Consider the following 13,843-nt stretch of genomic DNA (forward strand, 5'->3'; position numbering starts at 1 on the left):
GCTGTTAGGTGCAAATGAGATAATGGATGTCAAGTGTCTTTGCAAACCTAGTGCCATGGAGATGCCTGCTATAGACAGGGAAGTGAGTTGATTAGCAGTGAAGAAACTAGGTTCAAATTCTACCTCTGACAGTGGTGATTAGGAGCAAAGCTCTGAACCTCAGTTTCCCTGTCTGTAAAGTAGGATCCTCAGTCGGTCAATAAACAATATGCAATTGCAGGCACTGTGCTGAACTTCGGGGCTACAAAGAAAGCCTAGAGTCTCTGCCCTTGAGCAGCTCACAGTCTAATGGGGGAGACAACAGGCAAACAAGCTATAGACAGGAGAAATTCAAAATAATCAGCAGAGGGAAGGCACTAGAATTAAGGGGCATTGAGAAAAGTGTTCTATAGAAGGTGGGATTTTAGGTGGGACTTGAAGCCAGGAGGCAGAGATGCACATTCCAGGCATGAGGAACAGCCTGGAGGACCATGGAGGACAGAGCAAGTGGCCAAAGGTGGGAGATGACTTGTGTGAGGAACAGTAAGGAGGCCAGTGTCACTGGATAGAAAAGTTAGGTGGTGAGATGTAAGGTTTAAGAAGACTGGGCGAGGGCAGGTTATAGGGCCTCAAACAGGATTTCGTGTTTGATCCTGGAGCCACAGAGTTGCGGGGGTGGGGGGGGCAGTGATGTGGTCAGACCTGTGTTTTAGGAAGATCAACTTGACAGCCAAGTGGAGGAAGAAGGACTGGAAGTGGGGAAAAATTTGAAGCAGGGAGACCCACCAGCAGCTATGGTAATAGTCCAAGTGTGAGGGATACTACCAGGGTAGTGGCAGTGTCAGAGGAGAGAAGGGGGCATTTTCAGGGGATGTGTAAAGGTAAAATTGGCAGCCCTTGGCAACAGATGAGAGAAGGTGAGAGTGAGTAATCAAGAATGACAGGGAGGATGGTGGGGCCCTTGATGGTAAGGGAGGTTAGGAAGAAGGAAAGGTTTGGGGAGAAAAATAATGAATTCCATTTTGGACATGTTGAATTTAAGATGTCTACAGGACATCCAGTTTGAGAATTTGGAGATGCAAGATTAAATAAATCTTTAAAAAGAGGTTAGGGCTAGAAAAATAGATCTGAAAACCAGCTGCATAATAATGCTCATTGACTCTACAGGAGCTAAGATCACCAAGTGAAATAGTCTAGAGGAAGAAGAGGAGAGGGCCCCACCTTTAGTGGGGATGAAGGTCCAGCAAGAGAGATAGGAGTCAGATAGGTAGGAGGGGGACCAGGGGAGAACCTAGATGTGAGAAGAGAGTAGCAAGAAGAGGGTGATCAACAATGTCAAGGGTAGCATAGAGGTCAAGAAGAAAGGATTGAAAAAGGGCTATTAAATGATTTGGCAATTAAGAGATTTTGAGTAACTTTGGAGAGGACAGTTTCAATTGATTGATGAAATGAAGTCAGAAGTCAGACTCTGGAGTTAAGGACTGAGAGGAAAGGGAGCAGACTCCACTCATTAGAGGCATCTATTGTAGACGGCCTTCTCAAGGAGTTTGGTCACCAAAAGAGATATGGGAAATAGCATGAATGTATCAAGGGAGGGTTTTTCAAAGATGGAGAAGACCTGAGTATGTTTGTGGGCAGCAGGGAAGCAGCTAGTAGACAAGAGAATGAAGATAAATAAGAAAGGAGATGATTAAACAGGGCAGTTTGCAGGAGAGGATAGGATGGAATGGGATCATCTGTACAGTTAGAGGGGTTTGCCTTGGCAAGAAGAAGGGTTACCTCGTTGTGTAAGATGGGTGAAGGCATGGGGGATGATGTGAGCAAGGAGGGAGCTGTAGTTAAATGTCTTCAATTTTTTCAGTAAAATATGAGTCAAGATTCTCAGCTGAGAGGGTGGGAGAAAGAGGAGCCACGGGGGGAAGTTTGAGAAGGGATGCAAAAGTTTGGAAGAGCCACTGGAGAATGAGAGAGTTAATTATGGAAGTATTTTTGGTATGGGAGTATGGAGGCATATTGCCATGCAGTAGTGAGGGCCCAGTTGAGGTTATGTAACATAAATTTGCAGGGGACCCAATCAGACAGCTTTATAATTTTCTCCACCATTATTCAACAGCAGTCTCTATCTACCTCTTAGGTCTGTGGCAAGACTCTGGTGAAATTGTATGTGAAGCACTTTTTCAGCTCTATACTGTATACCAACAATATAAAACATGCCACCGGGAGGGACTCCTAGGTGGCTCAAGTCAGATTAGAATGTAATTGAGAAATATTTAACAAAATAAATAAAAATGCAATAAAATATAAATAACATTACATTTTAAAATTAAGTCACTATGCAAGTGGCAGGTATCCTTCTGTATGAATTTGTGGATTTAAGTTTGGGGGCACCAAAAGCAGCAATCATCAAAACTGCTTGGTACTGGCTAAGAAATAGAGTGGTGGATCAGTGGAATAGGTTAGGTACACAAGACACAATAGTCAATGTCTGTAGTAATCTATTATTTGATAAACCCAAAGACCCCAGCTTCTAGGATAAGAACTCACTATTTGACAAAAACTGTAAGGAAAACTGGAAAATAGTATGGCAGAAACTATGGCACAGACCAACGTCTCACACTGTATACCAAGATAAAGTCAAAATGGGTACATGGTTTAAATATAAAGGCTGATACTATAAACAAACTGGGAGAGCAAAGAATAGTTTACCTGTCAGATTTATGGAAAACAGAAGAATTTATGACCAAACAAGAGGTAGAGAACATTATGAAATGCAAAATGGATAATTTTGATTACATCAAATTGAAAAGTTTTTGCTCAAAGCCAATGCAACCAAGATTAGGAGGGAAGCAGAAAACTGGGAAAGAATTTTTACAACCAGCGTCTCTGAGCCTCATATCTAAAATATATAGAGAACTGAATCAAATTTATAACAATACAAGTCATTCCCCAATTGATAAATGGTCAAAGGACATGAATAGGCAGTTTTCAGATGAAGAAATTAAAGCTATCTGTAATCATATGAAAAAATGTTCTAAATCACTATTGATTAGAGAAATGCAAATTAGAACAACTCTGAGGCACTACCTCACACCTATCAGATTGGCTAACATGACAAAACAGGGAAATGATAAATTTTGGACATGTGGGAAAATTGGAATATTAATGCATTGCTAGTGGGGTTGTGAACTGATCCAACCATTCTGGAGAGCAATTTGGAACTATGCCCAAAGGGCTATAAAAAATGTGCATACACTTTGATCCAGCAATACCACTTCTAGGGCTGTATGCCAAAGAGATCATAAAAATGGAGGGAAAACCCACGCATACAAAAATATTTCTAGCAGCTCTTTTTGTGGTGGCTAAGAATTGGAAATTGAAGGGATGCCCATCAATTGGGGAATGGATGAACAAGTTGTGGTATATGAATGTGATGGAATGCTACTGTGCTATAAGAAATGATGAGCAAGCATATTTCAGAAAAACCTGGAAAGACTTGTATGATCTGATGCTGAGTGAAGTGAGCAGAACCAGGAGACGGTTGTACACAGTAACAGTCACATTGTGCGATGACTAACATTGATAGACTTAGCCCTTCTCAGCAATGCAAGTATCTAAGACATCTCCAAATGTTTCATAACGGAAAATGCTATCCACATCCAGAGAAAGAACTATGGAGGCTGAATTCAGATTGAAGCATACTATTTGCTCTCTCTCTTTTTGTTTTGTTTCTTCTTTCTTGTGGTCCCTCCTATTGGTTCTAATTCTTCCTTACAACATGACTAATGTGAAAATATTTAATAGGAATATATATGTAGAACCTATATCAGATTGTGCGCCGTCTTGGGGAGGGGAGAGGGGAAGGAGGCAGAGAAAATTGAAAACTCAAAAGCTTATGGAAGTGAATGTTGAAAACTAAAAACAAATTAATTAATTTAAAAATTAAAAAAAAGTTTGGAAGTGCCACTGTATACAGTGCTTCTGGATGGATTGGATGCTCTGATTTGTTTGGCTTTGGGGGAAGGAGGGGAAGGGATTGAAGACAAACTTTTATTTGGAGACTGGAGGTGGGAAAGGGGGTGGGGATGGTGAGTCTCAAGGAAGTAGGAGGAAGAATAGTGGGGAATGGAACAAAACAAGCTGCTACTATAGCCTCACTTTCTCTTACTCACTTTGTAGATTTGAGTTCCAAGATACTCCTGCGGGCCCCTCTAAGCCTGCAGTTAAATATGCTGCCACCAGGTGGCGTATGTGTAATATGTTTTTTGGTTCTGATCCACCCACCAAACCTACCCTCTCTCTTAACCATAAGACAGTGGAAACATTCATTCATTCACCAATTCATTGTTTTGTTTTGCTGTTTAATCAAAGAGGAAGAAAGTATAAAAAGTGAAAGGGGTTCCTGGGGAGAAAAGGTTGGAGAACTGCATTGGACTCCTACCTGAGTTACCATCCAAGGGGGTAGAAAGCCAAATGTCAGGAGTCCCAGGCCTCCTTGAGCTCCATTGGATCCAGCTTTGGCTTCATTTGGTTCTGTTGGCAAGGAGTACTTATAGATTTGCCTGGAGCTCTGAGGCTTGGGGGGAGACAGTCACAGATGAAAGTGATCCAATTCAGTTTAACAAGCTGGGGAATCCCAAGATACAATCAGGGAAAGTCCCTGCCCTCAAAGAGCTGACAGTCTACTGGAGGGATGCACCACACACATAGGTCATTAAATACACAGTTATTTGGGGTGGGTACTTGAACAATTAGGGGAATCAGGAAGGTGTCATCTAAGCTGAGTCTTATAGGAAGTAAGAGATTCTAAGAGGCAGAATGAAGGACAATATCATCATTGCCAGTGTCTATCAAGTCTTTTAGGGTTTGCAAAGTGCTTTACAAATACTATCTCATTTGATCCTCCCAAAAACCCTGGGAGGGAGGTGCTATTATTATTATTCCCATTTTACTAGGAAACTTAGGCTGTGAGAGTGACTTGCCCAGAGTCACACAGCTAGTATCTGGGGCCAGACTTGAATTCAGGTCTTCCTGACTCCAGGCCCAGCCTTCTATCCACTGTATCACCTAGCTGCCACCTCTCAGGCATTTGGCTGGTTAGGGGGCAGGGAGGACAGCAATGTGTACAAAGATAGAGGGATGATGAAATTTTGAATAGAAGGACCAGTTTGTTTGCCTGACTGGAATGGAGAGTGTGTAGGAGAGGAAGTAATGTGAAATAACAGGAAAGATGTGTAGGAGCCACATCGTGAAGAGGATTACACCTCTAGCATGAGGAGTTTATATACTTTTTCCTTCCTTCCTCCCTCCCTTCCTTCCTTCCTTCCTTCCTCTTTCTTTCTTCCTTCCTTCCTTTCTTTCTTTCTCTTTCTTTCTTCCTTCCTTCCTTCCTTCTTTCCTTTCTTTCTTTCTTGGCAGTCAGGGCTAAATGACTTGCCCAGGGTCACACAGCTAGTAAGTGTCTGAGTTGAATTTGAACTCAGGTCTTCCTGACTCCAGCGCCGGTGCTCTATCCACTGCGCCACCTAGTGGAGACTTCTGTCAAAAAGTGATCCACTGGAGAAGAAAATGGCAAACCCTCCTAGTATCTTTGCCAAGAAAATCCCACGGACAGTACTAAAATGATAAAGGAGATGATACCAGAAGATGAGCCTCTCAGGTTGGAAGATATTCAACACATTACTGGGGAAGAGCAGAGAACAACTACAAAAAATGAAGGGCTAAAGTCTAAAGGAAGCTCAGCTGTGGATGTGTCTGGTGACGAAAGGAAAACCCAGTGCTGTGAAGATCGATACTGCAGCGGAACCTGGAATATAACATCTATGAACCTGATTGATTGCACATCGATGCATACTCTTTTCACTTTCTTTGGGTTTTGTTGGGGTTTTTTGTGGTTTTTTTCCTTTTGTTCTGTTTCTTCTTTTATAACATGACTAATGTGGAAATATGTTTAACATCATTGCCCATATATAACCTATACCAGATTGCTTGCTGTCTTGGGGAGGGGAGAGGGGAGGGAGGAAGAAAAATTTGGAACTCAAAATCTTATAAAAATGAATGTTAAAACTATCTTTACATATAATTGGAAAAAATAAAATACTATTTACAAAAAAATAGAGTCATGGGAAATGGAAAAAAAAATTCTATGAACCAAGGTAAGCTGGATGTGGTTAAACAGGAAATGGAAAGTTTACACATCAACATCTTGGGTGTCAATGAGCTCAAATGGATGGGAATGGGTAGATTAAAAACATTTTTTATTAAATTTAAATACAAAATGAGAAAAGAAAAAGAACTTTTCTGTGTACACGGCAGAACATGAGAGAAGATTCAATATAAAACAACAAATTTCCATTTCAAGAAAACCTATGTAATAAATACTTTACATTGTTTTCAAAGCTACCCTGTTTTTCTGGGCTTCCTTCTAGGTTTTCTTTTGTTGTCTGATGTACACCTTTTCTTCCTCTTTCCTCCTGCCCTAGAGAAGGCTACAATTAAATGTAAATAAATATATATACACACACATATGCATATATATCTATAAACAAACACATATATATACACACATACAGACATATACATATATGTAAGACCATATTATGCATATTTCTATTTTTCAGTTCTTTCTCTGGAAGTGAATAATATCTTCATAGGTCTAAGTCTTTCCATGTTTTTTCTTAATCAACCAACTCATCAATTCTTATATCACAGTAGTATTCCATCACAATTATGTACACACAGCTTGTTTAGCCATTTCCCAATTGAAAGGCATCTATCATTTAGCCAATCTGATAGATGTAAAATGACATTTCAAAGTTGTTTTAATTTGTATTTCTCTAATCAATAATGATTTAGAGCATTTTTTTCATATGATTATATGTAGTTTTGGTTTCTTCATCAAAAAACTGTTCATATCTCTGACCATTTATCAATTGAGGTATGACTCATATTCTTATAAATTTGACAAAGTTCTTTATATATTTGAGAAATGAAACCTAAAAAATATTAAATAATATTGGTGACACATAGTATAGTTTCCCTATTTTTCTCTTTAAATTAAATCTATTTTAGTTTTAACTTTGTCTGAGATCATGATTACTGCCCCTACTTTTTTTTTTTACATAATAAATTCTATTCCGGCGCTTTATTTTAACTCTGTGTGTATCTCTCATTTTTATTGTGTTGCCTGAAATCAACATATTCTTGAATTCAAATTTTTAATCCATTCTGCTATCCATTTCCATTTTATGGATAAATTCATTCTATTCACATTCAAAGTTATAATTACTTATTGTGTATTTCCCTCCATCCTATTTTTTCTCACTGTTCTTCTCTCCCTATTTACCCTATCCTTCTTCACTCTTCTAATTTACTTCTACCTGCTACCTTGCCCTCCTATTCCTTAATCTACCCACCCCTGTAAGAGTCCCTCCCTTAGTCTCTCCCCCCACCCTTCATCTTAATCTACCTATCTAAAAGGTTCTCCCTTCTCCCCTCCCCCTCTTAATTCTTAATCCACACATCCTTCTAAAAATTCCTCTCTTATCTTATCCCCTCGCCCTCTTATTTCTTTCTAAATTTGGAAGATTTTTATGCCCTCCTAAATACATGTTATTCCCTCTTTAATCCATTTCTGATGAGAGTAAGGTTCCAGCACTACCAGCCCTCCATCCCTACTTGCTGCTTTTGCATCAATTCTTTTTTTCATGCCCCATTTGTATGAGATAGTTACTCTTTACTCATACATTTTCATGGGATAATTACTTTTTATCTCTCTCTACAAAGTTTTCTTTTTTAGAATCACCCCATCATACATAGCTGAGCCCAAGCCTTTCTTTCAAACTACCCAAATAATGATGACAGTCATAAGAGTACTAATAGCATTTTCATATATAAACAGGGGGGCAGAGACAAGATGGCAGAGTAAAGGCAGGTATTCTCCTGAGCTCTTTGCCAAATCCCTCCAAATACCTTTAAATAATGACTCTAAACAAATTCTAGAGTGGTAGAACCCAGAAAAAGATGGAGTGAAATAATTTTCTAGCCTAAGATGACTTAGAAGGTTGCCCAGAGAGGTCTGTTGCACCAGGGAGAGAGAAGAGCATAGTCCAGTGCAGGCTGAGTCAGCACAGACCAGGTCCCAGCAGACCTCAGGGAGACTGAATCAGTGGCAGCAGTGGCAGTTTCCAGACTTCTCATCCCACAGATGCTAAGGGGATCAGACACTGAGTCAGAAGGAGATCCCCTTACAGGGGTCCCTTTGCTGGCACCAGGGGCAGGACTCTGTTGCATTGCCTATACTTGGATCTGGGTCACAGTCCTGGCTCTTAGTCCCAGTGCTAGGAGGAGCACTAGCACAGCAAAGCTAGTGGCCTCAGGGGAGCAGGGATCCTGGTCACAGTTCCAAGGTGGAAAAGAGTGTTTGTGGCTGCTCACAAACCAGTGCATAGCACAGGAGAGTAATAAACACATCACTCCCTAGATCATACCACCTTGGAAGAGCCCAAAACTTATAGGTTCCCAGTCAATTACTTCTGAAAAGAGCTGCATAAAAAATCTGAAGCTCAGAGTCGTCGGCCTCACTCTCTTCTCCAGAGTCATCACAGTCCAGTGGCAGGACAGAATCAAAATGACTGGTGATGGCTTGAGATGCAGTGATGGTCTTGGTGTCTTCAATGTCTGACCAAGTTCTAAGAGCTCCACAGCACCTGCTTCGGCCACCTTCATGGCCGTTGGAACAAATTGTTCTCATCCATCCATTCCACCAGGATTGGTCTTCACATGCTTGGGGTAGACACCCCCTTAACTTGCCAACGGGTTTGAGCCCCCTTGGTTACCCTCAACCTGGTTTAGCCCGTCTGCCAAAATGGTTTACTGGGATGTAGCCACTGCCCATGCTACAACTTCTTGGAGCCACAGGTGAGAGTTAAGTGGAACAGGTGGGCCTCCAGAGGTGGAAAGCAGCCCTGGAAAGGGCTCGGAAGCCCTCACCCCAGAGGTACTAGTCTTCCCTGGACACACCCTACACCCAAAGTGGGGAAATGAGGACTTTCAAGCATTCTTGATGAAAAGACCAGAGCTGAATAGAAAATTTGACTTTCAAATACAAGAGTCAAGAGAAGCATAAAGAGGCAAACAGAAAAGAGAAATCATAAGGGATTTGATAAGATTACACTATTTATATTCCTACATGGGAAAATGATATTTATAACTCCTAAAAACTTTCTCATTATTAGGGCAGTTAAAAGGAGTACCAGAGGTGTTTGGTGTGATTATCTAAAAAAATAAAATTAAAGGATGAAAAGAAGACTGCACTAGGAGAAAGGGAAAAGGAGAGGTAGAATGGGATAAATTATCTGAAGTAACAGAGGCCTGAAAGAGATTTTATAGATGGAGGAAGAGGGGAGAGGAGCACATGAACCTTACTCTCATTGGAATTTGTTCAAAGAGGAATAACATATACACTCAGTTGGGTGTAGAAATCTATCTTACTGTACAGGAAAGTAGAAAGGGAAGGGGATAAGAGAAGAGAAGGAAGAAGAAAAGGGAAGCTGATAGAAGGGAGAGCAATTTGGGAGGTAAAAGTCAGAAGCAAAACACTTTTGAGAATGGACAGGGTAAAGGAGAGAGAAAGAGTATGCTAAACAGGGGGGAAATAGGATGGAGGGAAATACATAGTTGGTGATCATTACTGTGAAAAAAAATTTTACAGTAAGTTTCTCTGATAAAGACTTCATTTCTCAAACATATAGAAAGTTGAGTCAAATTTATGGAAATAAAAGCCATTCCTCAATTGATAAATGGTCAAAGGATATGAACAGACAGTTTTCAAAGTAATCAAAGCTACTTCTAGGGGCTATATCCCATACAAATGGGAAAAGGACCCACATGTACAAAAATATTCATAGCAGCTTTTTTAATGGTGGCAAAAAAATTGGAAATTGAGGGGATATCCATCAATTGGGAAATGGCTGAATAAGTTGTTGTATATGATTGTGATGGAATACTATTGTGCTTTAGGGGCAGCTTGGTGGCACAGGGGATAGAGCACCAGCTCTGGAGTCAGGAGGGCTTGAGTTCAAATCCAGCATCAGACACATAACACTCACTAGCTGTGTGACCCTGGGCAAGTCACTTAACCCCAACTGCCTCTCCAAAACAAAAACAAGAAAAGAAAAAAAAAATACTATTGTGCTTTAAGAAATGATGAACAGGATGCTCTCAGAAAAACATGGAAAGACTTACATGAATTGATGCAAAGGGAACATTGTACACAGTAACAGCAACACTGTATGATGATCTACTATGAATAACTTAGCTATTCTCAGCAATACAATGATCCAAGACAATTCTGTAGGACTTAGAATGAAAGGTGCTGTCCATCTCCAAAGAAAGAACTGGTGGAGCCTGAAAGAGATCAAGATACTTTTTCTTTATTTTTTGAGGTTTTTTTTTTGATCTATGTTTTCTTTCACTGCATGGCTTACATGGAAATGTATTTTGCATGACTGCACATGTATAACCTATGTAAAATTGCTTGCCTTCTCAAGGGGCAGGAGGGGAGGGAGGGATAGAATTTAGAACTCAAAATTTGAAAAAAAAAGAATGTTAAAATTGTTTTTATGTGTAATTGGGAAAAATTAAAATATTAAATAAGATTTTTAAAAAGTAGGGGCAGCTAGGTGGTGCAGTGGATAGAGCACTGGCCCTGAAGTCAGGAGGACCTGAGTTCAAATCCTGCCTCAGACCAAACAGTTGACAGGTACTAACTGTGTGACCTTGGGCAAGTCACTTAACCCCAATTGCCTCACTAAAAAAAAAAAAAAAGTAAACAGTTTGATCTTATTGAGTCTCTTATAATTGGTCTTTAATGTTTACCTTCTATTTCTCCTGGATCTTATAGGTCGAACTTCTAACTAAGTTCTTCTCTTTTTGTCACAAATACCTGAAAGTCTTTCAATTTGTTAAATGTCCATTTTTTTCTTTCATTCAGGATTATACTTAACTTTGCTGGGTAAGTTACCCTTGGTTGTAATCCCAGCTCTTTTGCTCTACAAAAGATAGTGTTCCCAGACCTACGGTCCTTCAGTGTAGAAGCTGCAAGGTATTGTGTAATCCTGATTGTAGCTCTGCAATATTTAATTTTTTTTCTTGTTGCTTGCAATATTTTCTCCTTAACCTGAGAGTTTTGAAACTTAGCTATGATATTCCTGCAAGTTTTCCTCCTTAGATCTCTTTCAGGTGGTGATTGGTGGATTTTTTCTACTTCTGCTTTACCTTCTTGTTCTAGAACTTCAGGGCAATTTTCCTTAATAATTTATTGTAATATTGTATCAAGATTCTTTTTTTTTTTTGTGGTAACTTTCAGGTAGTCCAACTATTCTTATAGTCTGTCCTCGTTCTGTTCTCCAAATCAATTATTTTTCTGATGAGATGGTTCACATTCTTTCCTATTTTTTCATTCTTTTGATTTTGTTTTATTATTTCTTGGTGTCTTATTAGCTTCCCTTTGACCAATTCTAGTTTTCAAGGAATTATTTTCTTCCTTAAGTTTTTGATTCTCTTTTCCTAGTTGGTTGACTTTCTTTCCATAATTTTCTTATTGAATTGCTCTTCTTTTTTTCCCCTAATTTTCCTTGATCTTTCCTATTTGGTTTTTAATGTCCTTTTTAAGTTCTTCCAAGAACTCTTTTTGGGCTTGTGACCATTTGATGTTTCCCATTGAAAAAGGAGTGGCTTTTTTAGCCACTATCTTCCTCTGAATATGAACCCAGATCTTTTCTATCCCCATAGTAGTTATCTATGATGGTTCTTTCTCTTTTGCTTACTCATTTTTATTTTTATTTTGTTTTATTTTACTTTTAGCAGCTTATTATTATAATCAAATTCTACTTCCAAGGCATAGGGAATGATGCCCCCAGCCTCAGGTCCTTATTTTCTAAGCTCTGTCCCAGAGCCCAACCTTGGGCACTTCTTTCTACCCCCAAGCCACAACCAGGGCTCCCAGCTACTCTGTCCTGCAAATGTTCTTGCTCCCTTGGGTCCCACCAGTGGCTGCAAACTTCAACTATCCTCTCCGCCCTGGAACCAAAACCAGGGACTCTGCTCTCCTGCAAGTGCCCACAAGTAGCAGGGCACCACATTTGGTTAGCACAGCTGTGCTCGGCATCCCTGGACAGAGGAAGGTCCTTCTTCTCCTACTCAATTGTCCACTCCCCCCACATTGTCCCAGTGATGAAAATTTCTAAGGCTCAAGCTTCCTCACCACCCAGCTGCCCCCAGGGCTTTTTGTTTGTTGATTCTGAAGAGTCAGCCTGGAGGTGTTTGCATTTCACTCAGGTCAAACCTCCACCCCCTAGAGGTCAAGGCTTTCCTGGGGTCCTCTAAGGTTGTCTTAGGAGGACAACTGCTTTACCTTGACTTTTGTTTATTTCTGCTGCTCTACAATCACTTTGAGGCAATGTTCCATCCTTTTTTGTGGAGGAAATTTGGAAAACCTGGAGTCTTCTGATGTACTGCTACATCTTCCCAGAATCAGGAATGGGTAGATTTAATCCAGGTTACATATATTACTGTGGGCAAGAATCCCTTAGAAGAAATGGAGTAGCCCTCATAGTCAATAAAAGGGTGAAAAAAGCAGTGCTTAGGTATAATCCCAAAAATGGCAGAATGAGATTTGTTTGAATCCAAGGCAAACCATTCAACATTACAGTAACGCAAGTCTGTGCTTTGAACCACTGATGCTGAAGAGGCCAAAGTTAATCAGTTCTATGAAGACCTGCAACATCTTCAAGAAACAACACCAAAAAAAGATGTCACATTTATCACAGGGAATTGCAATGATAATTGAAATAACAGGCAAGTTTGGCCTTGGAGTACAAAACGAAGCAGGGCAGAGACTAATAGAGTTTTGTCAAGATAACTCATTGGTTATAGCAAACACTCTTTTTCAACAAAGGCAACTCTACACATGGACTTTACCAAATGGTCAATATCAAAATCAGATTGATTATATACTTTGCAGCCAAAGGTAGAGAAGTTCTATACTGTTAGTTAAAACAAGACCTAGAGGGGCAGCTAGATGGCCCAGTGGATAGAACACCGGCCCTGAAGTCAGGAGGACCTGAGTTCAAATTTGGCCTCAGACCAAACGCTTGACACTTACTAGCTGTGTGAACCTTGGCAAGTCACTTAACCCCAATTGCCAAAATAAAAAAACAAAAAACAAGACCTAGAGCTGACTGTGGCTCAGATCATGAGCTTCTTATTGCAAAATTCAGACTTAAATTGAAGAAAGTAGGGAAAAACCATCAGACCATATACGTGTGACCTAAATAGCATCTCTTATGGATATTGTGAGAAATAAAAGAGTTTCCACATAAGTAGATAAGAAATCAGCACAGACAGGCTAACTTCTCCATCCGGGAGGTGGGGTGGGGGAGTGACAACACAATTCTAGGCACAAAAATGTATGTTAAGGGGTGGGGATCACATGTATATAAAATATATGAACAGGGCATATAAGGAAGATTGTAACCCAGAAGGATTAGGACCAATCCTGATCCAGAAGGGAGGATTTAGGCAATTACTAACTATAAAGCTCGCTCTTGCTTCTGTACTTGGCGCACTCTCCCCTTCAAAGGAGGTGTGCCTGCTTCTCACGAGAATCGACAGGACACACTTCAACCTCTTTAATAAAAAGTCTTTCAGACACCAGTCTTCTGAACTGAGTCTGGGGTCTTCTTCATAACAATATGAAGTGGAAGCGAATAGTTTTTAAGGGATTAGATATGGTAGATGTGGTACCTGAAGAACTATGGCCAGAGATTCGCAATATTGTACAAGAGGCAGCAACAAAAAGACATTC

Source organism: Vombatus ursinus, unplaced genomic scaffold (genome assembly GCF_900497805.2).
Source record: "Vombatus ursinus unplaced genomic scaffold, bare-nosed wombat genome assembly UNPS02015024.1, whole genome shotgun sequence".
Lineage (NCBI taxonomy): Eukaryota > Metazoa > Chordata > Mammalia > Diprotodontia > Vombatidae > Vombatus > Vombatus ursinus.